Source organism: Chiloscyllium plagiosum, unplaced genomic scaffold (assembly GCF_037043375.1).
Source record: "Chiloscyllium plagiosum isolate Xiang-an unplaced genomic scaffold, Cpla_swu_hap1 HiC_scaffold_24, whole genome shotgun sequence".
In the NCBI taxonomy this organism is placed as follows: domain Eukaryota; kingdom Metazoa; phylum Chordata; class Chondrichthyes; order Orectolobiformes; family Hemiscylliidae; genus Chiloscyllium; species Chiloscyllium plagiosum.
In genome coordinates, this window is record NW_028270162.1 from 55,638,053 (window position 1) to 55,665,404 (window position 27,352).

At 47.7% G+C, this 27,352-nt stretch overlaps 17 non-coding genes across 17 annotated transcripts; all 17 read right to left on the bottom strand.

Annotated features, from left to right (window-relative positions):
* Positions 1 to 1,750: 1,750 nt before the first annotated feature.
* On the bottom strand, positions 1,751 to 1,870 carry trnal-caa (transfer RNA leucine (anticodon CAA)). The gene is made up of 2 exons: positions 1,833 to 1,870; positions 1,751 to 1,796 (listed from the first exon to the last, which is right to left on the bottom strand). It is a non-coding gene; the product is annotated as a tRNA-Leu (tRNA).
* Positions 1,871 to 4,025: 2,155 nt separating this feature from the next.
* On the bottom strand, positions 4,026 to 4,145 carry trnal-caa (transfer RNA leucine (anticodon CAA)). The gene is made up of 2 exons: positions 4,108 to 4,145; positions 4,026 to 4,071 (listed from the first exon to the last, which is right to left on the bottom strand). It is a non-coding gene; the product is annotated as a tRNA-Leu (tRNA).
* Positions 4,146 to 4,866: 721 nt separating this feature from the next.
* Positions 4,867 to 4,986, bottom strand: trnal-uaa (transfer RNA leucine (anticodon UAA)). The gene is made up of 2 exons: positions 4,949 to 4,986; positions 4,867 to 4,912 (listed from the first exon to the last, which is right to left on the bottom strand). It is a non-coding gene; the product is annotated as a tRNA-Leu (tRNA).
* Positions 4,987 to 6,796: 1,810 nt separating this feature from the next.
* Positions 6,797 to 6,916, bottom strand: trnal-caa (transfer RNA leucine (anticodon CAA)). Its single transcript has 2 exons — positions 6,879 to 6,916; positions 6,797 to 6,842 (listed from the first exon to the last, which is right to left on the bottom strand). It is a non-coding gene; the product is annotated as a tRNA-Leu (tRNA).
* Positions 6,917 to 7,635: 719 nt separating this feature from the next.
* trnal-uaa (transfer RNA leucine (anticodon UAA)) lies at positions 7,636 to 7,755 on the bottom strand. The gene is made up of 2 exons: positions 7,718 to 7,755; positions 7,636 to 7,681 (listed from the first exon to the last, which is right to left on the bottom strand). It is a non-coding gene; the product is annotated as a tRNA-Leu (tRNA).
* Positions 7,756 to 9,685: 1,930 nt separating this feature from the next.
* trnal-caa (transfer RNA leucine (anticodon CAA)) lies at positions 9,686 to 9,805 on the bottom strand. Its single transcript has 2 exons — positions 9,768 to 9,805; positions 9,686 to 9,731 (listed from the first exon to the last, which is right to left on the bottom strand). It is a non-coding gene; the product is annotated as a tRNA-Leu (tRNA).
* Positions 9,806 to 11,944: 2,139 nt separating this feature from the next.
* Positions 11,945 to 12,064, bottom strand: trnal-caa (transfer RNA leucine (anticodon CAA)). Its single transcript has 2 exons — positions 12,027 to 12,064; positions 11,945 to 11,990 (listed from the first exon to the last, which is right to left on the bottom strand). It is a non-coding gene; the product is annotated as a tRNA-Leu (tRNA).
* Positions 12,065 to 12,783: 719 nt separating this feature from the next.
* trnal-uaa (transfer RNA leucine (anticodon UAA)) lies at positions 12,784 to 12,903 on the bottom strand. The gene is made up of 2 exons: positions 12,866 to 12,903; positions 12,784 to 12,829 (listed from the first exon to the last, which is right to left on the bottom strand). It is a non-coding gene; the product is annotated as a tRNA-Leu (tRNA).
* Positions 12,904 to 14,392: 1,489 nt separating this feature from the next.
* Positions 14,393 to 14,512, bottom strand: trnal-caa (transfer RNA leucine (anticodon CAA)). The gene is made up of 2 exons: positions 14,475 to 14,512; positions 14,393 to 14,438 (listed from the first exon to the last, which is right to left on the bottom strand). It is a non-coding gene; the product is annotated as a tRNA-Leu (tRNA).
* A 2,153-nt stretch (positions 14,513 to 16,665) lies between these two features.
* Positions 16,666 to 16,785, bottom strand: trnal-caa (transfer RNA leucine (anticodon CAA)). Its single transcript has 2 exons — positions 16,748 to 16,785; positions 16,666 to 16,711 (listed from the first exon to the last, which is right to left on the bottom strand). It is a non-coding gene; the product is annotated as a tRNA-Leu (tRNA).
* Positions 16,786 to 17,506: 721 nt separating this feature from the next.
* trnal-uaa (transfer RNA leucine (anticodon UAA)) lies at positions 17,507 to 17,626 on the bottom strand. Its single transcript has 2 exons — positions 17,589 to 17,626; positions 17,507 to 17,552 (listed from the first exon to the last, which is right to left on the bottom strand). It is a non-coding gene; the product is annotated as a tRNA-Leu (tRNA).
* A 1,810-nt stretch (positions 17,627 to 19,436) lies between these two features.
* On the bottom strand, positions 19,437 to 19,556 carry trnal-caa (transfer RNA leucine (anticodon CAA)). Its single transcript has 2 exons — positions 19,519 to 19,556; positions 19,437 to 19,482 (listed from the first exon to the last, which is right to left on the bottom strand). It is a non-coding gene; the product is annotated as a tRNA-Leu (tRNA).
* A 719-nt stretch (positions 19,557 to 20,275) lies between these two features.
* Positions 20,276 to 20,395, bottom strand: trnal-uaa (transfer RNA leucine (anticodon UAA)). The gene is made up of 2 exons: positions 20,358 to 20,395; positions 20,276 to 20,321 (listed from the first exon to the last, which is right to left on the bottom strand). It is a non-coding gene; the product is annotated as a tRNA-Leu (tRNA).
* A 1,489-nt stretch (positions 20,396 to 21,884) lies between these two features.
* Positions 21,885 to 22,004, bottom strand: trnal-uaa (transfer RNA leucine (anticodon UAA)). Its single transcript has 2 exons — positions 21,967 to 22,004; positions 21,885 to 21,930 (listed from the first exon to the last, which is right to left on the bottom strand). It is a non-coding gene; the product is annotated as a tRNA-Leu (tRNA).
* A 1,808-nt stretch (positions 22,005 to 23,812) lies between these two features.
* On the bottom strand, positions 23,813 to 23,932 carry trnal-caa (transfer RNA leucine (anticodon CAA)). Its single transcript has 2 exons — positions 23,895 to 23,932; positions 23,813 to 23,858 (listed from the first exon to the last, which is right to left on the bottom strand). It is a non-coding gene; the product is annotated as a tRNA-Leu (tRNA).
* A 719-nt stretch (positions 23,933 to 24,651) lies between these two features.
* On the bottom strand, positions 24,652 to 24,771 carry trnal-uaa (transfer RNA leucine (anticodon UAA)). Its single transcript has 2 exons — positions 24,734 to 24,771; positions 24,652 to 24,697 (listed from the first exon to the last, which is right to left on the bottom strand). It is a non-coding gene; the product is annotated as a tRNA-Leu (tRNA).
* Positions 24,772 to 26,260: 1,489 nt separating this feature from the next.
* trnal-uaa (transfer RNA leucine (anticodon UAA)) lies at positions 26,261 to 26,380 on the bottom strand. The gene is made up of 2 exons: positions 26,343 to 26,380; positions 26,261 to 26,306 (listed from the first exon to the last, which is right to left on the bottom strand). It is a non-coding gene; the product is annotated as a tRNA-Leu (tRNA).
* Between the last annotated feature and the right edge of the window lie 972 nt (positions 26,381 to 27,352).

Consider the following 27,352-nt stretch of genomic DNA (forward strand, 5'->3'; position numbering starts at 1 on the left):
CTATCCACACATATACACTCTCTCACAGACACACTCTCTCTCTCACACACAAACACATGTAGACATACACACTCTCTCTCACAAACACACACTCTCTCTCACACACACGCACTCTCTCTCTCACACACACACCCAAACACTCACATGCACACACAATCTCTCTCACACACATATACACTCTCTCTCACATGCACACACACTCACACACTCTCTATCTGTCTCTCACACCCACACACAAACACACTCTCTCTCACATACACACACACACGCACTCTCTCTCACAGACACACTCTCTCTCACACACATTCTCTCTCACACACACTGTCATACACAGACACACAGACACACACTCTCTCTCACACACAGACTCATGCTCTCTCTGTCTCTCTCGCACAGACACATACAAATTCACTCTCTCTCACACACATATACACACCCTATCTCTCTCTCTCTCACACACACACTCTCTCTCACACTCACACATACACTTTATCTCTCTCACACACGCACACACACACTCTCACAAACACACTCTATCTCTCCCATATACACACACTCTCTCACACACAAACTCACACACACTCTCTCTCACACACACACTCTCTCTCACACACACTAACAAATTCTTCCTCTCTCTCTCACACAAACACACACACTCTCTCACATGCACACATACACTCTCTCTCCCTCACACACACTCTTTCTCACACACACGCACTCTCTCTCTCTCTCTCACACACACACACACCCTCTCTCTCACACACATGCACTCTCTCTCACACACATACTCTCTCTCTCTCACAAACACACACTCTCTCTCACACACACATGCTCTCTCTCTCTATCCACACATATACACTCTCTCACAGACACACTCTCTCTCTCACACACAAACACATGTAGACATACACACTCTCTCTCACAAACACACACTCTCTCTCACACACACGCACTCTCTCTCTCACACACACACCCAAACACTCACATGCACACAATCTCTCTCACACACATATACACTCTCTCTCACATGCACACACACTCACACACTCTCTATCTGTCTCTCACACCCACACACAAACACACTCTCTCTCACATACACACACACACGCACTCTCTCTCACAGACACACTCTCCCTCACACACATTCTCTCTCACACACATTCTCTCTCACACACACTGTCATACACAGACACACAGACACACACTCTCTCTCACACACAGACTCATGCTCTCTCTGTCTCTCTCGCACAGACACATACAAATTCACTCTCTCTCACACACATATACACACCCTATCTCTCTCTCTCACACACACACTCTCTCTCACACTCACACATACACTTTATCTCTCTCTCACACACACACACACTCTCACAAACACACTCTATCTCTCCCATATACACACACTCTCTCACACACAAACTCACACACACACTCTCTCACACACATAATACTCTCTCTCACACACACACACTCTCCCTCCCTCTCACACACACACTCTCTCTCTCACACACAAGCACACTCTCTCACACACATAAAAATTCACCCTCTCTCTGTCACAAACACACTCACTCACATAAACGCTCCCTCTCTCACACAATATTGCTGCAAATGCCTCAGCCTTATCTTTTAAACCGAGGGGTTGGATTCTTCCATCTTTGTGAAGGGGGAGTGACTCCTCTCCAAGAAGCTGTGAAATTTGGGGGCATTGTGTGGGTGTGGGAAGGTTTGTTTGAGGAAAAGTGGAGAATGTCAGGAGTGGGATTTGAACCCACGCCCCTAGGAAGGGACCAGAATTCACAAGCCCAGATGCAGAGCAAGGACTAACACTCCTTGAGTCTGGCGCCTTAGACCACTCGGCCATCCTGACAAGCTGCTGCAGATACCCTTCCAGATGTCTTTCTCACTCTGTACAATTAGTCACCTTGCTCTTGTGCAGACACAAAATGCAATTCCGCATTTCTGCAGCTCCCTTGCATTCACACTCAGCAACAATCCCTCATACACAGTCTCACTCTCGCACACACACAAACACACACTCACTCTCTCACATGCACATGCACACACACACTCTATCTGTCTCTCACACCCACACACAAACACACTCTCTCCCTCTCACACACACATATTCTCCCTCTTTCTGTCTCTCTCACACACACTCTCTCTCTCACATGCACATACTCTCTCACACACTCACTATCACACACACACTGTCACTCTCTCACACACACTCACTCTCTCACATGACACACTCACGCTCTCTCACTCTCTCTCACACACACATACTCTTTCTGTCTCACACACACACAAACACACTCACACAAAAACACACTCTCTCACGCACACACACAAAAATTCTCTCTTTCTCTCTCTCACACATACACACACACTCTCTCTCTCACACACGTGCTTTCTCTCTCTCTCACACACACACTCTTTCTGTCTCACACACACACACACACACTCTCTCACACAAACCCACACTCTCACACACACACTCTCTCACACAAACACACACTCTCTCTCACACACACACTCTCTCTCACACACACTAACAAATTCTTCCTCTCTCTCTCACACAAACACACACACTCTCTCACATGCACACATACACTCTCTCTCCCTCACACACACTCTTTCTCACACACACGCACTCTCTCTCTCTCTCTCACACACACACACACCCTCTCTCTCACACACATGCACTCTCTCTCACACACATACTCTCTCTCTCTCACAAACACACACTCTCTCTCACACACACATGATCTCTCTCTCTATCCACACATATACACTCTCTCACAGACACACTCTCTCTCTCACACACAAACACATGTAGACATACACACTCTCTCTCACAAACACACACTCTCTCTCACACACACTAACAAATTCTTCCTCTCTCTCTCACACAAACACACACACTCTCTCACATGCACACATACACTCTCTCTCCCTCACACACACTCTTTCTCACACACACGCACTCTCTCTCTCTCTCTCACACACACACACACCCTCTCTCTCACACACATGCACTCTCTCTCACACACATACTCTCTCTCTCTCACAAACACACACTCTCTCTCACACACACATGCTCTCTCTCTCTATCCACACATATACACTCTCTCACAGACACACTCTCTCTCTCACACACAAACACATGTAGACATACACACTCTCTCTCACAAACACACACTCTCTCTCACACACACGCACTCTCTCTCTCACACACACACCCAAACACTCACATGCACACACAATCTCTCTCACACACATATACACTCTCTCTCACATGCACACACACTCACACACTCTCTATCTGTCTCTCACACCCACACACAAACACACTCTCTCTCACATACACACACACACGCACTCTCTCTCACAGACACACTCTCTCTCACACACATTCTCTCTCACACACATTCTCTCTCACACACACTGTCATACACAGACACACAGACACACACTCTCTCTCACACACAGACTCATGCTCTCTCTGTCTCTCTCGCACAGACACATACAAATTCACTCTCTCTCACACACATATACACACCCTATCTCTCTCTCTCTCACACACACACTCTCTCTCACACTCACACATACACTTTATCTCTCTCACACACACACACACACACTCTCACAAACACACTCTATCTCTCCCATATACACACATTCTCTCACACACAAACTCACACACACACTCTCTCACACACATAATACTCTCTCTCACACACACACACTCTCCCTCCCTCTCACACACACACTCTCTCTCTCACACACAAGCACACTCTCTCACACACATAAAAATTCACCCTCTCTCTGTCACAAACACACTCACTCACATAAACGCTCCCTCTCTCACACAATATTGCTGCAAATGCCTCAGCCTTATCTTTTAAACCGAGGGGTTGGATTCTTCCATCTTTGTGAAGGGGGAGTGACTCCTCTCCAAGAAGCTATGAAATTTGGGGGCATTGTGTGGGTGTGGGAAGGTTTGTTTGAGGAAAAGTGGAGAATGTCAGGAGTGGGATTTGAACCCACGCCCCTAGGAAGGGACCAGAATTCACAAGCCCAGATGCAGAGCAAGGACTAACACTCCTTGAGTCTGGCGCCTTAGACCACTCGGCCATCCTGACAAGCTGCTGCAGATGCTCTTCCAGATGTCTTTCTCACTCTGTACAATTAGTCACCTTGCTCTTGTGCAGACACAAAATGCAATTCCGCATTTCTGCAGCTCCCTTGCATTCACACTCAGCAACAATCCCTCATAGACACCCACTCTCTCTCACACACACACACTCTCTCTCTCTCACACACCCTCTAACACACACACACACACACACTCCCTCTCACACACACACACACTCTCTCACACAGACCCTCTCACACACTCTCTCACACACACTCTCTCTCTCACACAAACCCACACTCTCACACACACACTCTCTCACACAAACACACACTCTCTCTTACACACACACTCTCTCTCACACACACGCTCTTTCTCACACACACTAACAAATTCTTCCTCTCTCTCTCACACACAAACACACAAACACTCTCTCACACACACACACACTCTCTCACATGCACACACTCTCTCTCTCACACACAAGCACACTCTCTCACACACATAAAAATTAGCCCTCTCTCTGTCACAAACACACTCACTCACATAAACGCTCCCTCTCTCACACGCTCACACAAAATTGTTGCAAATGCCTCAGCCTTATCTTTGAAACCGAGGGGTTGGATTCTTCCATCTTTGTGAAGGGGGAGTGACTCCTCTCCAAGAAGCTGTGAAATTTGGGGGCAGTGTGTGGGTGTGGGAAGGTTTGTTTGGGGAAAAGGGGAGAATGTCAGGAGTGGGATTTGAACCCACGCCCCTAGAAAGGGACCAGAATTCACAAGCCCAGATGCAGAGCAAGGACTAACATTCCTTAAGTCTGGCGCCTTAGACCACTCGGCCATCCTGACAAGCTGCTGCAGATGCCCTTCCAGATGTCTTTCTCACTCTGTACAATTAGTCACCTTGCTCTTGTGCAGACACAAAATGCAATTCCGCATTTCTGCAGCTCCCTTGCATTCACACTCAGCAACAATCCCTCATACACAGTCTCACTCTCGCACACACACACACACACACACTCACTCTCTCACATGCACATGCACACACACACTCTATCTGTCTCTCACACCCACACACAAACACACTCTCTCCCTCTCACACACACATATTCTCCCTCTTTCTGTCTCTCTCACACACACTCTCTCTCTCACATGCACATACTCTCTCACACACTCACTATCACACACACACTGTCACTCTCTCACACACACTCACTCTCTCACATGACACACTCACGCTCTCTCACTCTCTCTCACACACACATACTCTTTCTGTCTCACACACACACAAACACACTCACACAAAAACACACTCTCTCACGCACACACACAAAAATTCTCTCTTTCTCTCTCTCACACATACACACACACTCTCTCTCTCACACACGCGCTTTCTCTCTCTCTCACACACACACTCTTTCTGTCTCACACACACACACACACACTCTCTCTCACACAAACCCACACTCTCACACACACACTCTCTCACACAAACACACACTCTCTCTCACACACACACTCTCTCTCACACACACTAACAAATTCTTCCTCTCTCTCTCACACAAACACACACACTCTCTCACATGCACACATACACTCTCTCTCCCTCACACACACTCTTTCTCACACACACGCACTCTCTCTCTCTCTCTCACACACACACACACCCTCTCTCTCACACACATGCACTCTCTCTCACACACATACTCTCTCTCTCTCACAAACACACACTCTCTCTCACACACACATGCTCTCTCTCTCTATCCACACATATACACTCTCTCACAGACACACTCTCTCTCTCACACACAAACACATGTAGACATACACACTCTCTCTCACAAACACACACTCTCTCTCACACACACGCACTCTCTCTCTCACACACACACCCAAACACTCACATGCACACACAATCTCTCTCACACACATATACACTCTCTCTCACATGCACACACACTCACACACTCTCTATCTGTCTCTCACACCCACACACAAACACACTCTCTCTCACATACACACACACACGCACTCTCTCTCACAGACACACTCTCTCTCACACACATTCTCTCTCACACACACTGTCATACACAGACACACAGACACACACTCTCTCTCACACACAGACTCATGCTCTCTCTGTCTCTCTCGCACAGACACATACAAATTCACTCTCTCTCACACACATATACACACCCTATCTCTCTCTCTCTCACACACACACTCTCTCTCACACTCACACATACACTTTATCTCTCTCACACACGCACACACACACTCTCACAAACACACTCTATCTCTCCCATATACACACACTCTCTCACACACAAACTCACACACACACTCTCTCACACACATAATACTCTCTCTCACACACACACACTCTCCCTCCCTCTCACACACACACTCTCTCTCTCACACACAAGCACACTCTCTCACACACATAAAAATTCACCCTCTCTCTGTCACAAACACACTCACTCACATAAACGCTCCCTCTCTCACACAATATTGCTGCAAATGCCTCAGCCTTATCTTTTAAACGGAGGGGTTGGATTCTTCCATCTTTGTGAAGGGGGAGTGACTCCTCTCCAAGAAGCTGTGAAATTTGGGGGCATTGTGTGGGTGTGGGAAGGTTTGTTTGAGGAAAAGTGGAGAATGTCAGGAGTGGGATTTGAACCCACGCCCCTAGGAAGGGACCAGAATTCACAAGCCCAGATGCAGAGCAAGGACTAACACTCCTTGAGTCTGGCGCCTTAGACCACTCGGCCATCCTGACAAGCTGCTGCAGATGCCCTTCCAGATGTCTTTCTCACTCTGTACAATTAGTCACCTTGCTCTTGTGCAGACACAAAATGCAATTCCGCATTTCTGCAGCTCCCTTGCATTCACACTCAGCAACAATCCCTCATAGACACCCACTCTCTCTCACACACACACACTCTCTCTCTCTCACACACCCTCTCACACACACTGACACACACACTCCCTCTCACACACACACACACACTCTCTCACACAGACCCTCTCACACACTCTCTCACACACACTCTCTCTCTCACACAAACCCACACTCTCACACACACACTCACACAAACACACACTCTCTCTTACACACACACTCTCTCTCACACACACGCTCTTTCTCACACACACTAACAAATTCTTCCTCTCTCTCTCACACACAAACACACATACACTCTCTCACACACACACACACTCTCTCACATGCACACACTCTCTCTCTCACACACAAGCACACTCTCTCACACACATAAAAATTAGCCCTCTCTCTGTCACAAACACACTCACTCACATAAACGCTCCCTCTCTCACACGCTCACACAAAATTGTTGCAAATGCCTCAGCCTTATCTTTGAAATGGAGGGGTTGGATTCTTCCATCTTTGTGAAGGGGGAGTGACTCCTCTCCAAGAAGCTGTGAAATTTGGGGGAAGTGTGTGGGTGTGGGAAGGTTTGTTTGGGGAAAAGGGGAGAATGTCAGGAGTGGGATTTGAACCCACGCCCCTAGAAAGGGACCAGAATTCACAAGCCCAGATGCAGAGCAAGGACTAACATTCCTTAAGGCTGGCGCCTTAGACCACTCGGCCATCCTGACAAGCTGCTGCAGATGCCCTTCCAGATGTCTTTCTCACTCTGTACAATTAGTCACCTTGCTCTTGTGCAGACACAAAATGCAATTCCGCATTTCTGCAGCTCCCTTGCATTCACACTCAGCAACAATCCCTCATACACAGTCTCACTCTCGCACACACACACACACACACACTCACTCTCTCACATGCACATGCACACACACACTCTATCTGTCTCTCACACCCACACACAAACACACTCTCTCCCTCTCACACACACATATTCTCCCTCTTTCTGTCTCTCTCACACACACTCTCTCTCTCACATGCACATACTCTCTCACACACTCACTATCACACACACACTGTCACTCTCTCACACACACTCACTCTCTCACATGACACACTCACGCTCTCTCACTCTCTCTCACACACACATACTCTTTCTGTCTCACACACACACAAACACACTCACACAAAAACACACTCTCTCACGCACACACACAAAAATTCTCTCTTTCTCTCTCTCACACATACACACACACTCTCTCTCTCACACACGCGCTTTCTCTCTCTCTCACACACACACTCTTTCTGTCTCACACACACACACACTCTCTCTCACACAAACCCACACTCTCACACACACACTCTCTCACACAAACACACACTCTCTCTCACACACACTCTCTCTCACACACACACTCTTTCTGTCTCACACACACACACACTCTCTCTCACACAAACCCACACTCTCACACACACACTCTCTCACACAAACACACACTCTCTCTCACACACACTCTCTCTCACACACACTAACAAATTCTTCCTCTCTCTCTCACACAAACACACACACTCTCTCACATGCACACATACACTCTCTCTCCCTCACACACACTCTTTCTCACACACACGCACTCTCTCTCTCTCTCTCACACACACACACACCCTCTCTCTCACACACATGCACTCTCTCTCACACACATACTCTCTCTCTCTCACAAACACACACTCTCTCTCACACACACATGCTCTCTCTCTCTATCCACACATATACACTCTCTCACAGACACACTCTCTCTCTCACACACAAACACATGTAGACATACACACTCTCTCTCACAAACACACACTCTCTCTCACACACACGCACTCTCTCTCTCACACACACACCCAAACACTCACATGCACACAATCTCTCTCACACACATATACACTCTCTCTCACATGCACACACACTCACACACTCTCTATCTGTCTCTCACACCCACACACAAACACACTCTCTCTCACATACACACACACACGCACTCTCTCTCACAGACACACTCTCCCTCACACACATTCTCTCTCACACACATTCTCTCTCACACACACTGTCATACACAGACACACAGACACACACTCTCTCTCACACACAGACTCATGCTCTCTCTGTCTCTCTCGCACAGACACATACAAATTCACTCTCTCTCACACACATATACACACCCTATCTCTCTCTCTCACACACACACTCTCTCTCACACTCACACATACACTTTATCTCTCTCTCACACACACACACACTCTCACAAACACACTCTATCTCTCCCATATACACACACTCTCTCACACACAAACTCACACACACACTCTCTCACACACATAATACTCTCTCTCACACACACACACTCTCCCTCCCTCTCACACACACACTCTCTCTCTCACACACAAGCACACTCTCTCACACACATAAAAATTCACCCTCTCTCTGTCACAAACACACTCACTCACATAAACGCTCCCTCTCTCACACAATATTGCTGCAAATGCCTCAGCCTTATCTTTTAAACCGAGGGGTTGGATTCTTCCATCTTTGTGAAGGGGGAGTGACTCCTCTCCAAGAAGCTGTGAAATTTGGGGGCATTGTGTGGGTGTGGGAAGGTTTGTTTGAGGAAAAGTGGAGAATGTCAGGAGTGGGATTTGAACCCACGCCCCTAGGAAGGGACCAGAATTCACAAGCCCAGATGCAGAGCAAGGACTAACACTCCTTGAGTCTGGCGCCTTAGACCACTCGGCCATCCTGACAAGCTGCTGCAGATACCCTTCCAGATGTCTTTCTCACTCTGTACAATTAGTCACCTTGCTCTTGTGCAGACACAAAATGCAATTCCGCATTTCTGCAGCTCCCTTGCATTCACACTCAGCAACAATCCCTCATACACAGTCTCACTCTCGCACACACACAAACACACACTCACTCTCTCACATGCACATGCACACACACACTCTATCTGTCTCTCACACCCACACACAAACACACTCTCTCCCTCTCACACACACATATTCTCCCTCTTTCTGTCTCTCTCACACACACTCTCTCTCTCACATGCACATACTCTCTCACACACTCACTATCACACACACACTGTCACTCTCTCACACACACTCACTCTCTCACATGACACACTCACGCTCTCTCACTCTCTCTCACACACACATACTCTTTCTGTCTCACACACACACAAACACACTCACACAAAAACACACTCTCTCACGCACACACACAAAAATTCTCTCTTTCTCTCTCTCACACATACACACACACTCTCTCTCTCACACACGTGCTTTCTCTCTCTCTCACACACACACTCTTTCTGTCTCACACACACACACACACACTCTCTCACACAAACCCACACTCTCACACACACACTCTCTCACACAAACACACACTCTCTCTCACACACACACTCTCTCTCACACACACTAACAAATTCTTCCTCTCTCTCTCACACAAACACACACACTCTCTCACATGCACACATACACTCTCTCTCCCTCACACACACTCTTTCTCACACACACGCACTCTCTCTCTCTCTCTCACACACACACACACCCTCTCTCTCACACACATGCACTCTCTCTCACACACATACTCTCTCTCTCTCACAAACACACACTCTCTCTCACACACACATGATCTCTCTCTCTATCCACACATATACACTCTCTCACAGACACACTCTCTCTCTCACACACAAACACATGTAGACATACACACTCTCTCTCACAAACACACACTCTCTCTCACACACACTAACAAATTCTTCCTCTCTCTCTCACACAAACACACACACTCTCTCACATGCACACATACACTCTCTCTCCCTCACACACACTCTTTCTCACACACACGCACTCTCTCTCTCTCTCTCACACACACACACACCCTCTCTCTCACACACATGCACTCTCTCTCACACACATACTCTCTCTCTCTCACAAACACACACTCTCTCTCACACACACATGCTCTCTCTCTCTATCCACACATATACACTCTCTCACAGACACACTCTCTCTCTCACACACAAACACATGTAGACATACACACTCTCTCTCACAAACACACACTCTCTCTCACACACACGCACTCTCTCTCTCACACACACACCCAAACACTCACATGCACACACAATCTCTCTCACACACATATACACTCTCTCTCACATGCACACACACTCACACACTCTCTATCTGTCTCTCACACCCACACACAAACACACTCTCTCTCACATACACACACACACGCACTCTCTCTCACAGACACACTCTCTCTCACACACATTCTCTCTCACACACACTGTCATACACAGACACACAGACACACACTCTCTCTCACACACAGACTCATGCTCTCTCTGTCTCTCTCGCACAGACACATACAAATTCACTCTCTCTCACACACATATACACACCCTATCTCTCTCTCTCTCACACACACACTCTCTCTCACACTCACACATACACTTTATCTCTCTCACACACGCACACACACACTCTCACAAACACACTCTATCTCTCCCATATACACACACTCTCTCACACACAAACTCACACACACACTCTCTCACACACATAATACTCTCTCTCACACACACACACTCTCCCTCCCTCTCACACACACACTCTCTCTCTCACACACAAGCACACTCTCTCACACACATAAAAATTCACCCTCTCTCTGTCACAAACACACTCACTCACATAAACGCTCCCTCTCTCACACAATATTGCTGCAAATGCCTCAGCCTTATCTTTTAAACGGAGGGGTTGGATTCTTCCATCTTTGTGAAGGGGGAGTGACTCCTCTCCAAGAAGCTGTGAAATTTGGGGGCATTGTGTGGGTGTGGGAAGGTTTGTTTGAGGAAAAGTGGAGAATGTCAGGAGTGGGATTTGAACCCACGCCCCTAGGAAGGGACCAGAATTCACAAGCCCAGATGCAGAGCAAGGACTAACACTCCTTGAGTCTGGCGCCTTAGACCACTCGGCCATCCTGACAAGCTGCTGCAGATGCCCTTCCAGATGTCTTTCTCACTCTGTACAATTAGTCACCTTGCTCTTGTGCAGACACAAAATGCAATTCCGCATTTCTGCAGCTCCCTTGCATTCACACTCAGCAACAATCCCTCATAGACACCCACTCTCTCTCACACACACACACTCTCTCTCTCTCACACACCCTCTCACACACACTGACACACACACTCCCTCTCACACACACACACACACTCTCTCACACAGACCCTCTCACACACTCTCTCACACACACTCTCTCTCTCACACAAACCCACACTCTCACACACACACTCACACAAACACACACTCTCTCTTACACACACACTCTCTCTCACACACACGCTCTTTCTCACACACACTAACAAATTCTTCCTCTCTCTCTCACACACAAACACACATACACTCTCTCACACACACACACACTCTCTCACATGCACACACTCTCTCTCTCACACACAAGCACACTCTCTCACACACATAAAAATTAGCCCTCTCTCTGTCACAAACACACTCACTCACATAAACGCTCCCTCTCTCACACGCTCACACAAAATTGTTGCAAATGCCTCAGCCTTATCTTTGAAATGGAGGGGTTGGATTCTTCCATCTTTGTGAAGGGGGAGTGACTCCTCTCCAAGAAGCTGTGAAATTTGGGGGAAGTGTGTGGGTGTGGGAAGGTTTGTTTGGGGAAAAGGGGAGAATGTCAGGAGTGGGATTTGAACCCACGCCCCTAGAAAGGGACCAGAATTCACAAGCCCAGATGCAGAGCAAGGACTAACATTCCTTAAGTCTGGCGCCTTAGACCACTCGGCCATCCTGACAAGCTGCTGCAGATGCCCTTCCAGATGTCTTTCTCACTCTGTACAATTAGTCACCTTGCTCTTGTGCAGACACAAAATGCAATTCCGCATTTCTGCAGCTCCCTTGCATTCACACTCAGCAACAATCCCTCATACACAGTCTCACTCTCGCACACACACACACACACACACTCACTCTCTCACATGCACATGCACACACACACTCTATCTGTCTCTCACACCCACACACAAACACACTCTCTCCCTCTCACACACACATATTCTCCCTCTTTCTGTCTCTCTCACACACACTCTCTCTCTCACATGCACATACTCTCTCACACACTCACTATCACACACACACTGTCACTCTCTCACACACACTCACTCTCTCACATGACACACTCACGCTCTCTCACTCTCTCTCACACACACATACTCTTTCTGTCTCACACACACACAAACACACTCACACAAAAACACACTCTCTCACGCACACACACAAAAATTCTCTCTTTCTCTCTCTCACACATACACACACACTCTCTCTCTCACACACGCGCTTTCTCTCTCTCTCACACACACACTCTTTCTGTCTCACACACACACACACTCTCTCTCACACAAACCCACACTCTCACACACACACTCTCTCACACAAACACACACTCTCTCTCACACACACTCTCTCTCACACACACACTCTTTCTGTCTCACACACACACACACTCTCTCTCACACAAACCCACACTCTCACACACACACTCTCTCACACAAACACACACTCTCTCTCACACACACTCTCTCTCACACACACTAACAAATTCTTCCTCTCTCTCTCACACAAACACACACACTCTCTCACATGCACACATACACTCTCTCTCCCTCACACACACTCTTTCTCACACACACGCACTCTCTCTCTCTCTCTCACACACACACACACCCTCTCTCTCACACACATGCACTCTCTCTCACACACATACTCTCTCTCTCTCACAAACACACACTCTCTCTCACACACACACACACATATACACACCCTATCTCTCTCTCTCACACACACACTCTCTCTCACACTCACACATACACTTTATCTCTCTCACACACACACACACACACACACTCTCACAAACACACTCTATCTCTCCCACATACACACACTCTCTCACACACAAACTCACACACACACTCTCTCACACACATAATACTCTCTCTCACACACACACACTCTCCCTCCCTCTCACACACACACTCTCTCTCTCACACACAAGCACACTCTCTCACACACATAAAAATTCACCCTCTCTCTGTCACAAACACACTCACTCACATAAACGCTCCCTCTCTCACACAATATTGCTGCAAATGCCTCAGCCTTATCTTTTAAACCGAGGGGTTGGATTCTTCCATCTTTGTGAAGGGGGAGTGACTCCTCTCCAAGAAGCTGTGAAATTTGGGGGCATTGTGTGGGTGTGGGAAGGTTTGTTTGAGGAAAAGTGGAGAATGTCAGGAGTGGGATTTGAACCCACGCCCCTAGGAAGGGACCAGAATTCACAAGCCCAGATGCAGAGCAAGGACTAACACTCCTTGAGTCTGGCGCCTTAGACCACTCGGCCATCCTGACAAGCTGCTGCAGATACCCTTCCAGATGTCTTTCTCACTCTGTACAATTAGTCACCTTGCTCTTGTGCAGACACAAAATGCAATTCCGCATTTCTGCAGCTCCCTTGCATTCACACTCAGCAACAATCCCTCATACACAGTCTCACTCTCGCACACACACAAACACACACTCACTCTCTCACATGCACATGCACACACACACTCTATCTGTCTCTCACACCCACACACAAACACACTCTCTCCCTCTCACACACACATATTCTCCCTCTTTCTGTCTCTCTCACACACACTCTCTCTCTCACATGCACATACTCTCTCACACACTCACTATCACACACACACTGTCACTCTCTCACACACACTCACTCTCTCACATGACACACTCACGCTCTCTCACTCTCTCTCACACACACATACTCTTTCTGTCTCACACACACACAAACACACTCACACAAAAACACACTCTCTCACGCACACACACAAAAATTCTCTCTTTCTCTCTCTCACACATACACACACACTCTCTCTCTCACACACGTGCTTTCTCTCTCTCTCACACACACACTCTTTCTGTCTCACACACACACACACACACTCTCTCACACAAACCCACACTCTCACACACACACTCTCTCACACAAACACACACTCTCTCTCACACACACACTCTCTCTCACACACACTAACAAATTCTTCCTCTCTCTCTCACACAAACACACACACTCTCTCACATGCACACATACACTCTCTCTCCCTCACACACACTCTTTCTCACACACACGCACTCTCTCTCTCTCTCTCACACACACACACACCCTCTCTCTCACACACATGCACTCTCTCTCACACACATACTCTCTCTCTCACAAACACACACTCTCTCTCACACACACATGATCTCTCTCTCTATCCACACATATACACTCTCTCACAGACACACTCTCTCTCTCACACACAAACACATGTAGACATACACACTCTCTCTCACAAACACACACTCTCTCTCACACACACTAACAAATTCTTCCTCTCTCTCTCACACAAACACACACACTCTCTCACATGCACACATACACTCTCTCTCCCTCACACACACTCTTTCTCACACACACGCACTCTCTCTCTCTCTCTCACACACACACACACCCTCTCTCTCACACACATGCACTCTCTCTCACACACATACTCTCTCTCTCTCACAAACACACACTCTCTCTCACACACACATGCTCTCTCTCTCTATCCACACATATACACTCTCTCACAGACACACTCTCTCTCTCACACACAAACACATGTAGACATACACACTCTCTCTCACAAACACACACTCTCTCTCACACACACGCACTCTCTCTCTCACACACACACCCAAACACTCACATGCACACACAATCTCTCTCACACACATATACACTCTCTCTCACATGCACACACACTCACACACTCTCTATCTGTCTCTCACACCCACACACAAACACACTCTCTCTCACATACACACACACACGCACTCTCTCTCACAGACACACTCTCTCTCACACACATTCTCTCTCACACACATTCTCTCTCACACACACTGTCATACACAGACACACAGACACACACTCTCTCTCACACACAGACTCATGCTCTCTCTGTCTCTCTCGCACAGACACATACAAATTCACTCTCTCTCACACACATATACACACCCTATCTCTCTCTCTCTCACACACACACTCTCTCTCACACTCACACATACACTTTATCTCTCTCACACACACACACACACACTCTCACAAACACACTCTATCTCTCCCATATACACACATTCTCTCACACACAAACTCACACACACACTCTCTCACACACATAATACTCTCTCTCACACACACACACTCTCCCTCCCTCTCACACACACACTCTCTCTCTCACACACAAGCACACTCTCTCACACACATAAAAATTCACCCTCTCTCTGTCACAAACACACTCACTCACATAAACGCTCCCTCTCTCACACAATATTGCTGCAAATGCCTCAGCCTTATCTTTTAAACCGAGGGGTTGGATTCTTCCATCTTTGTGAAGGGGGAGTGACTCCTCTCCAAGAAGCTATGAAATTTGGGGGCATTGTGTGGGTGTGGGAAGGTTTGTTTGAGGAAAAGTGGAGAATGTCAGGAGTGGGATTTGAACCCACGCCCCTAGGAAAGGACCAGAATTCACAAGCCCAGATGCAGAGCAAGGACTAACACTCCTTGAGTCTGGCGCCTTAGACCACTCGGCCATCCTGACAAGCTGCTGCAGATGCTCTTCCAGATGTCTTTCTCACTCTGTACAATTAGTCACCTTGCTCTTGTGCAGACACAAAATGCAATTCCGCATTTCTGCAGCTCCCTTGCATTCACACTCAGCAACAATCCCTCATAGACACCCACTCTCTCTCACACACACACACTCTCTCTCTCTCACACACCCTCTAACACACACACACACACACACTCCCTCTCACACACACACACACTCTCTCACACAGACCCTCTCACACACTCTCTCACACACACTCTCTCTCTCACACAAACCCACACTCTCACACACACACTCTCTCACACAAACACACACTCTCTCTTACACACACACTCTCTCTCACACACACGCTCTTTCTCACACACACTAACAAATTCTTCCTCTCTCTCTCACACACAAACACACAAACACTCTCTCACACACACACACACTCTCTCACATGCACACACTCTCTCTCTCACACACAAGCACACTCTCTCACACACATAAAAATTAGCCCTCTCTCTGTCACAAACACACTCACTCACATAAACGCTCCCTCTCTCACACGCTCACACAAAATTGTTGCAAATGCCTCAGCCTTATCTTTGAAACCGAGGGGTTGGATTCTTCCATCTTTGTGAAGGGGGAGTGACTCCTCTCCAAGAAGCTGTGAAATTTGGGGGCAGTGTGTGGGTGTGGGAAGGTTTGTTTGGGGAAAAGGGGAGAATGTCAGGAGTGGGATTTGAACCCACGCCCCTAGAAAGGGACCAGAATTCACAAGCCCAGATGCAGAGCAAGGACTAACATTCCTTAAGTCTGGCGCCTTAGACCACTCGGCCATCCTGACAAGCTGCTGCAGATGCCCTTCCAGATGTCTTTCTCACTCTGTACAATTAGTCACCTTGCTCTTGTGCAGACACAAAATGCAATTCCGCATTTCTGCAGCTCCCTTGCATTCACACTCAGCAACAATCCCTCATACACAGTCTCACTCTCGCACACACACACACACACACACTCACTCTCTCACATGCACATGCACACACACACTCTATCTGTCTCTCACACCCACACACAAACACACTCTCTCCCTCTCACACACACATATTCTCCCTCTTTCTGTCTCTCTCACACACACTCTCTCTCTCACATGCACATACTCTCTCACACACTCACTATCACACACACACTGTCACTCTCTCACACACACTCACTCTCTCACATGACACACTCACGCTCTCTCACTCTCTCTCACACACACATACTCTTTCTGTCTCACACACACACAAACACACTCACACAAAAACACACTCTCTCACGCACACACACAAAAATTCTCTCTTTCTCTCTCTCACACATACACACACACTCTCTCTCTCACACACGCGCTTTCTCTCTCTCTCACACACACACTCTTTCTGTCTCACACACACACACACACACTCTCTCTCACACAAACCCACACTCTCACACACACACTCTCTCACACAAACACACACTCTCTCTCACACACACACTCTCTCTCACACACACTAACAAATTCTTCCTCTCTCTCTCACACAAACACACACACTCTCTCACATGCACACATACACTCTCTCTCCCTCACACACACTCTTTCTCACACACACGCACTCTCTCTCTCTCTCTCACACACACACACACCCTCTCTCTCACACACATGCACTCTCTCTCACACACATACTCTCTCTCTCTCACAAACACACACTCTCTCTCACACACACATGCTCTCTCTCTCTATCCACACATATACACTCTCTCACAGACACACTCTCTCTCTCACACACAAACACATGTAGACATACACACTCTCTCTCACAAACACACACTCTCTCTCACACACACGCACTCTCTCTCTCACACACACACCCAAACACTCACATGCACACACAATCTCTCTCACACACATATACACTCTCTCTCACATGCACACACACTCACACACTCTCTATCTGTCTCTCACACCCACACACAAACACACTCTCTCTCACATACACACACACACGCACTCTCTCTCACAGACACACTCTCTCTCACACACATTCTCTCTCACACACACTGTCATACACAGACACACAGACACACACTCTCTCTCACACACAGACTCATGCTCTCTCTGTCTCTCTCGCACAGACACATACAAATTCACTCTCTCTCACACACATATACACACCCTATCTCTCTCTCTCTCACACACACACTCTCTCTCACACTCACACATACACTTTATCTCTCTCACACACGCACACACACACTCTCACAAACACACTCTATCTCTCCCATATACACACACTCTCTCACACACAAACTCACACACACACTCTCTCACACACATAATACTCTCTCTCACACACACACACTCTCCCTCCCTCTCACACACACACTCTCTCTCTCACACACAAGCACACTCTCTCACACACATAAAAATTCACCCTCTCTCTGTCACAAACACACTCACTCACATAAACGCTCCCTCTCTCACACAATATTGCTGCAAATGCCTCAGCCTTATCTTTTAAACCGAGGGGTTGGATTCTTCCATCTTTGTGAAGGGGGAGTGACTCCTCTCCAAGAAGCTGTGAAATTTGGGGGCATTGTGTGGGTGTGGGAAGGTTTGTTTGAGGAAAAGTGGAGAATGTCAGGAGTGGGATTTGAACCCACGCCCCTAGGAAGGGACCAGAATTCACAAGCCCAGATGCAGAGCAAGGACTAACACTCCTTGAGTCTGGCGCCTTAGACCACTCGGCCATCCTGACAAGCTGCTGCAGATGCCCTTCCAGATGTCTTTCTCACTCTGTACAATTAGTCACCTTGCTCTTGTGCAGACACAAAATGCAATTCCGCATTTCTGCAGCTCCCTTGCATTCACACTCAGCAACAATCCCTCATAGACACCCACTCTCTCTCACACACACACACTCTCTCTCTCTCACACACCCTCTCACACACACTGACACACACACTCCCTCTCACACACACACACACACTCTCTCACACAGACCCTCTCACACACTCTCTCACACACACTCTCTCTCTCACACAAACCCACACTCTCACACACACACTCACACAAACACACACTCTCTCTTACACACACACTCTCTCTCACACACACGCTCTTTCTCACACACACTAACAAATTCTTCCTCTCTCTCTCACACACAAACACACATACACTCTCTCACACACACACACACTCTCTCACATGCACACACTCTCTCTCTCACACACAAGCACACTCTCTCACACACATAAAAATTAGCCCTCTCTCTGTCACAAACACACTCACTCACATAAACGCTCCCTCTCTCACACGCTCACACAAAATTGTTGCAAATGCCTCAGCCTTATCTTTGAAATGGAGGGGTTGGATTCTTCCATCTTTGTGAAGGGGGAGTGACTCCTCTCCAAGAAGCTGTGAAATTTGGGGGAAGTGTGTGGGTGTGGGAAGGTTTGTTTGGGGAAAAGGGGAGAATGTCAGGAGTGGGATTTGAACCCACGCCCCTAGAAAGGGACCAGAATTCACAAGCCCAGATGCAGAGCAAGGACTAACATTCCTTAAGTCTGGCGCCTTAGACCACTCGGCCATCCTGACAAGCTGCTGCAGATGCCCTTCCAGATGTCTTTCTCACTCTGTACAATTAGTCACCTTGCTCTTGTGCAGACACAAAATGCAATTCCGCATTTCTGCAGCTCCCTTGCATTCACACTCAGCAACAATCCCTCATACACAGTCTCACTCTCGCACACACACACACACACACACTCACTCTCTCACATGCACATGCACACACACACTCGATCTGTCTCTCACACCCACACACAAACACACTCTCTCCCTCTCACACACACATATTCTCCCTCTTTCTGTCTCTCTCACACACACTCTCTCTCTCACATGCACATACTCTCTCACACACTCACTATCACACACACACTGTCACTCTCTCACACACACTCACTCTCTCACATGACACACTCACGCTCTCTCACTCTCTCTCACACACACATACTCTTTCTGTCTCACACACACACAAACACACTCACACAAAAACACACTCTCTCACGCACACACACAAAAATTCTCTCTTTCTCTCTCTCACACATACACACACACTCTCTCTCTCACACACGCGCTTTCTCTCTCTCTCACACACACACTCTTTCTGTCTCACACACACACACACTCTCTCTCACACAAACCCACACTCTCACACACACACTCTCTCACACAAACACACACTCTCTCTCACACACACTCTCTCTCACACACACACTCTTTCTGTCTCACACACACACACACTCTCTCTCACACAAACCCACACTCTCACACACACACTCTCTCACACAAACACACACTCTCTCTCACACACACTCTCTCTCACACACACTAACAAATTCTTCCTCTCTCTCTCACACAAACACACACACTCTCTCACATGCACACATACACTCTCTCTCCCTCACACACACTCTTTCTCACACACACGCACTCTCTCTCTCTCTCTCACACACACACACACCCTCTCTCTCACACACATGCACTCTCTCTCACACACATACTCTCTCTCTCTCACAAACACACACTCTCTCTCACACACACACACACATATACACACCCTATCTCTCTCTCTCACACACACACTCTCTCTCACACTCACACATACACTTTATCTCTCTCACACACACACACACACACACACTCTCACAAACACACTCTATCTCTCCCACATACACACACTCTCTCACACACAAACTCACACACACACTCTCTCACACACATAATACTCTCTCTCACACACACACACTCTCCCTCCCTCTCACACACACACTCTCTCTCTCACACACAAGCACACTCTCTCACACACATAAAAATTCACCCTCTCTCTGTCACAAACGCACTCACTCACATAAACGCTCCCTCTCTCACACAATATTGCTGCAAATGCCTCAGCCTTATCTTTGAAACCGAGGGGTTGGATTCTTCCATCTTTGTGAAGGGGGAGTGACTCCTCTCCAAGAAGCTGTGAAATTTGGGGGCAGTGTGTGGGTGTGGGAAGGTTTGTTTGGGGAAAAGGGGAGAATGTCAGGAGTGGGATTTGAACCCACGCCCCTAGAAAGGGACCAGAATTCACAAGCCCAGATGCAGAGCAAGGACTAACATTCCTTAAGTCTGGCGCCTTAGACCACTCGGCCATCCTGACAAGCTGCTGCAGATGCCCTTCCAGATGTCTTTCTCACTCTGTACAATTAGTCACCTTGCTCTTGTGCAGACACAAAATGCAATTCCGCATTTCTGCAGCTCCCTTGCATTCACACTCAGCAACAATCCCTCATACACAGTCTCACTCTCGCACTCACACACACACACACACTCACTCTCTCACATGCACATGCACACACACACTCTATCTGTCTCTCACACCCACACACAAACACACTCTCTCCCTCTCACACACACATATTCTCCCTCTTTCTGTCTCTCTCACACACACTCTCTCTCTCACATGCACATACTCTCTCACACACTCACTATCACACACACACTGTCACTCTCTCACACACACTCACTCTCTCACATGACACACTCACGCTCTCTCACTCTCTCTCACACACACATACTCTTTCTGTCTCACACACACACAAACACACTCACACAAAAACACACTCTCTCACGCACACACACAAAAATTCTCTCTTTCTCTCTCTCACACATACACACACACTCTCTCTCTCACACACGCGCTTTCTCTCTCTCTCACACACACACTCTTTCTGTCTCACACACACACACACACACTCTCTCTCACACAAACCCACACTCTCACACACACACTCTCTCACACAAACACACACTCTCTCTCACACACACTCTCTCTCACACACACTAACAAATTCTTCCTCTCTCTCTCACACAAACACACACACTCTCTCACATGCACACATACACTCTCTCTCCCTCACACACACTCTTTCTCACACACACGCACTCTCTCTCTCTCTCTCACACACACACACACCCTCTCTCTCACACACATGCACTCTCTCTCACACACATACTCTCTCTCTCTCACAAACACACACTCTCTCTCACACACACATGCTCTCTCTCTCTATCCACACATATACACTCTCTCACAGACACACTCTCTCTCTCACACACAAACACATGTAGACATACACACTCTCTCTCACAAACACACACTCTCTCTCACACACACGCACTCTCTCTCTCACACACACACCCAAACACTCACATGCACACACAATCTCTCTCACACACATATACACTCTCTCTCACATGCACACACACTCACACACTCTCTATCTGTCTCTCACACCCACACACAAACACACTCTCTCTCACATACACACACACACGCACTCTCTCTCACAGACACACTCTCTCTCACACACATTCTCTCTCACACACACTGTCATACACAGACACACAGACACACACTCTCTCTCACACACAGACTCATGCTCTCTCTGTCTCTCTCGCACAGACACATACAAATTCACTCTCTCTCACACACATATACACACCCTATCTCTCTCTCTCTCACACACACACTCTCTCTCACACTCACACATACACTTTATCTCTCTCACACACGCACACACACACTCTCACAAACACACTCTATCTCTCCCATATACACACACTCTCTCACACACAAACTCACACACACACTCTCTCACACACATAATACTCTCTCTCACACACACACACTCTCCCTCCCTCTCACACACACACTCTCTCTCTCACACACAAGCACACTCTCTCACACACATAAAAATTCACCCTCTCTCTGTCACAAACACACTCACTCACATAAACGCTCCCTCTCTCACACAATATTGCTGCAAATGCCTCAGCCTTATCTTTTAAACGGAGGGGTTGGATTCTTCCATCTTTGTGAAGGGGGAGTGACTCCTCTCCAAGAAGCTGTGAAATTTGGGGGCATTGTGTGGGTGTGGGAAGGTTTGTTTGAGGAAAAGTGGAGAATGTCAGGAGTGGGATTTGAACCCACGCCCCTAGGAAGGGACCAGAATTCACAAGCCCAGATGCAGAGCAAGGACTAACACTCCTTGAGTCTGGCGCCTTAGACCACTCGGCCATCCTGACAAGCTGCTGCAGATGCCCTTCCAGATGTCTTTCTCACTCTGTACAATTAGTCACCTTGCTCTTGTGCAGACACAAAATGCAATTCCGCATTTCTGCAGCTCCCTTGCATTCACACTCAGCAACAATCCCTCATAGACACCCACTCTCTCTCACACACACACACTCTCTCTCTCTCACACACCCTCTCACACACACTGACACACACACTCCCTCTCACACACACACACACACTCTCTCACACAGACCCTCTCACACACTCTCTCACACACACTCTCTCTCTCACACAAACCCACACTCTCACACACACACTCACACAAACACACACTCTCTCTTACACACACACTCTCTCTCACACACACGCTCTTTCTCACACACACTAACAAATTCTTCCTCTCTCTCTCACACACAAACACACATACACTCTCTCACACACACACACACTCTCTCACATGCACACACTCTCTCTCTCACACACAAGCACACTCTCTCACACACATAAAAATTAGCCCTCTCTCTGTCACAAACACACTCACTCACATAAACGCTCCCTCTCTCACACGCTCACACAAAATTGTTGCAAATGCCTCAGCCTTATCTTTGAAATGGAGGGGTTGGATTCTTCCATCTTTGTGAAGGGGGAGTGACTCCTCTCCAAGAAGCTGTGAAATTTGGGGGAAGTGTGTGGGTGTGGGAAGGTTTGTTTGGGGAAAAGGGGAGAATGTCAGGAGTGGGATTTGAACCCACGCCCCTAGAAAGGGACCAGAATTCACAAGCCCAGATGCAGAGCAAGGACTAACATTCCTTAAGTCTGGCGCCTTAGACCACTCGGCCATCCTGACAAGCTGCTGCAGATGCCCTTCCAGATGTCTTTCTCACTCTGTACAATTAGTCACCTTGCTCTTGTGCAGACACAAAATGCAATTCCGCATTTCTGCAGCTCCCTTGCATTCACACTCAGCAACAATCCCTCATACACAGTCTCACTCTCGCACACACACACACACACACACTCACTCTCTCACATGCACATGCACACACACACTCGATCTGTCTCTCACACCCACACACAAACACACTCTCTCCCTCTCACACACACATATTCTCCCTCTTTCTGTCTCTCTCACACACACTCTCTCTCTCACATGCACATACTCTCTCACACACTCACTATCACACACACACTGTCACTCTCTCACACACACTCACTCTCTCACATGACACACTCACGCTCTCTCACTCTCTCTCACACACACATACTCTTTCTGTCTCACACACACACAAACACACTCACACAAAAACACACTCTCTCACGCACACACACAAAAATTCTCTCTTTCTCTCTCTCACACATACACACACACTCTCTCTCTCACACACGCGCTTTCTCTCTCTCTCACACACACACTCTTTCTGTCTCACACACACACACACTCTCTCTCACACAAACCCACACTCTCACACACACACTCTCTCACACAAACACACACTCTCTCTCACACACACTCTCTCTCACACACACACTCTTTCTGTCTCACACACACACACACTCTCTCTCACACAAACCCACACTCTCACACACACACTCTCTCACACAAACACACACTCTCTCTCACACACACTCTCTCTCACACACACTAACAAATTCTTCCTCTCTCTCTCACACAAACACACACACTCTCTCACATGCACACATACACTCTCTCTCCCTCACACACACTCTTTCTCACACACACGCACTCTCTCTCTCTCTCTCACACACACACACACCCTCTCTCTCACACACATGCACTCTCTCTCACACACATACTCTCTCTCTCTCACAAACACACACTCTCTCTCACACACACACACACATATACACACCCTATCTCTCTCTCTCACACACACACTCTCTCTCACACTCACACATACACTTTATCTCTCTCACACACACACACACACACACACTCTCACAAACACACTCTATCTCTCCCACATACACACACTCTCTCACACACAAACTCACACACACACTCTCTCACACACATAATACTCTCTCTCACACACACACACTCTCCCTCCCTCTCACACACACACTCTCTCTCTCACACACAAGCACACTCTCTCACACACATAAAAATTCACCCTCTCTCTGTCACAAACGCACTCACTCACATAAACGCTCCCTCTCTCACACAATATTGCTGCAAATGCCTCAGCCTTATCTTTGAAACCGAGGGGTTGGATTCTTCCATCTTTGTGAAGGGGGAGTGACTCCTCTCCAAGAAGCTGTGAAATTTGGGGGCAGTGTGTGGGTGTGGGAAGGTTTGTTTGGGGAAAAGGGGAGAATGTCAGGAGTGGGATTTGAACCCACGCCCCTAGAAAGGGACCAGAATTCACAAGCCCAGATGCAGAGCAAGGACTAACATTCCTTAAGTCTGGCGCCTTAGACCACTCGGCCATCCTGACAAGCTGCTGCAGATGCCCTTCCAGATGTCTTTCTCACTCTGTACAATTAGTCACCTTGCTCTTGTGCAGACACAAAATGCAATTCCGCATTTCTGCAGCTCCCTTGCATTCACACTCAGCAACAATCCCTCATACACAGTCTCACTCTCGCACTCACACACACACACACACTCACTCTCTCACATGCACATGCACACACACACTCTATCTGTCTCTCACACCCACACACAAACACACTCTCTCCCTCTCACACACACATATTCTCCCTCTTTCTGTCTCTCTCACACACACTCTCTCTCTCACATGCACATACTCTCTCACACACTCACTATCACACACACACTGTCACTCTCTCACACACACTCACTCTCTCACATGACACACTCACGCTCTCTCACTCTCTCTCACACACACATACTCTTTCTGTCTCACACACACACAAACACACTCACACAAAAACACACTCTCTCACGCACACACACAAAAATTCTCTCTTTCTCTCTCTCACACATACACACACACTCTCTCTCTCACACACGCGCTTTCTCTCTCTCTCACACACACACTCTTTCTGTCTCACACACACACACACACACTCTCTCTCACACAAACCCACACTCTCACACACACACTCTCTCACACAAACACACACTCTCTCTCACACACACTCTCTCTCACACACACTAACAAATTCTTCCTCTCTCTCTCACACAAACACACACACTCTCTCACATGCACACATACACTCTCTCTCCCTCACACACACTCTTTCTCACACACACGCACTCTCTCTCTCTCTCTCACACACACACACACCCTCTCTCTCACACACATGCACTCTCTCTCACACACATACTCTCTCTCTCTCACAAACACACACTCTCTCTCACACACACATGCTCTCTCTCTCTATCCACACATATACACTCTCTCACAGACACACTCTCTCTCTCACACACAAACACATGTAGA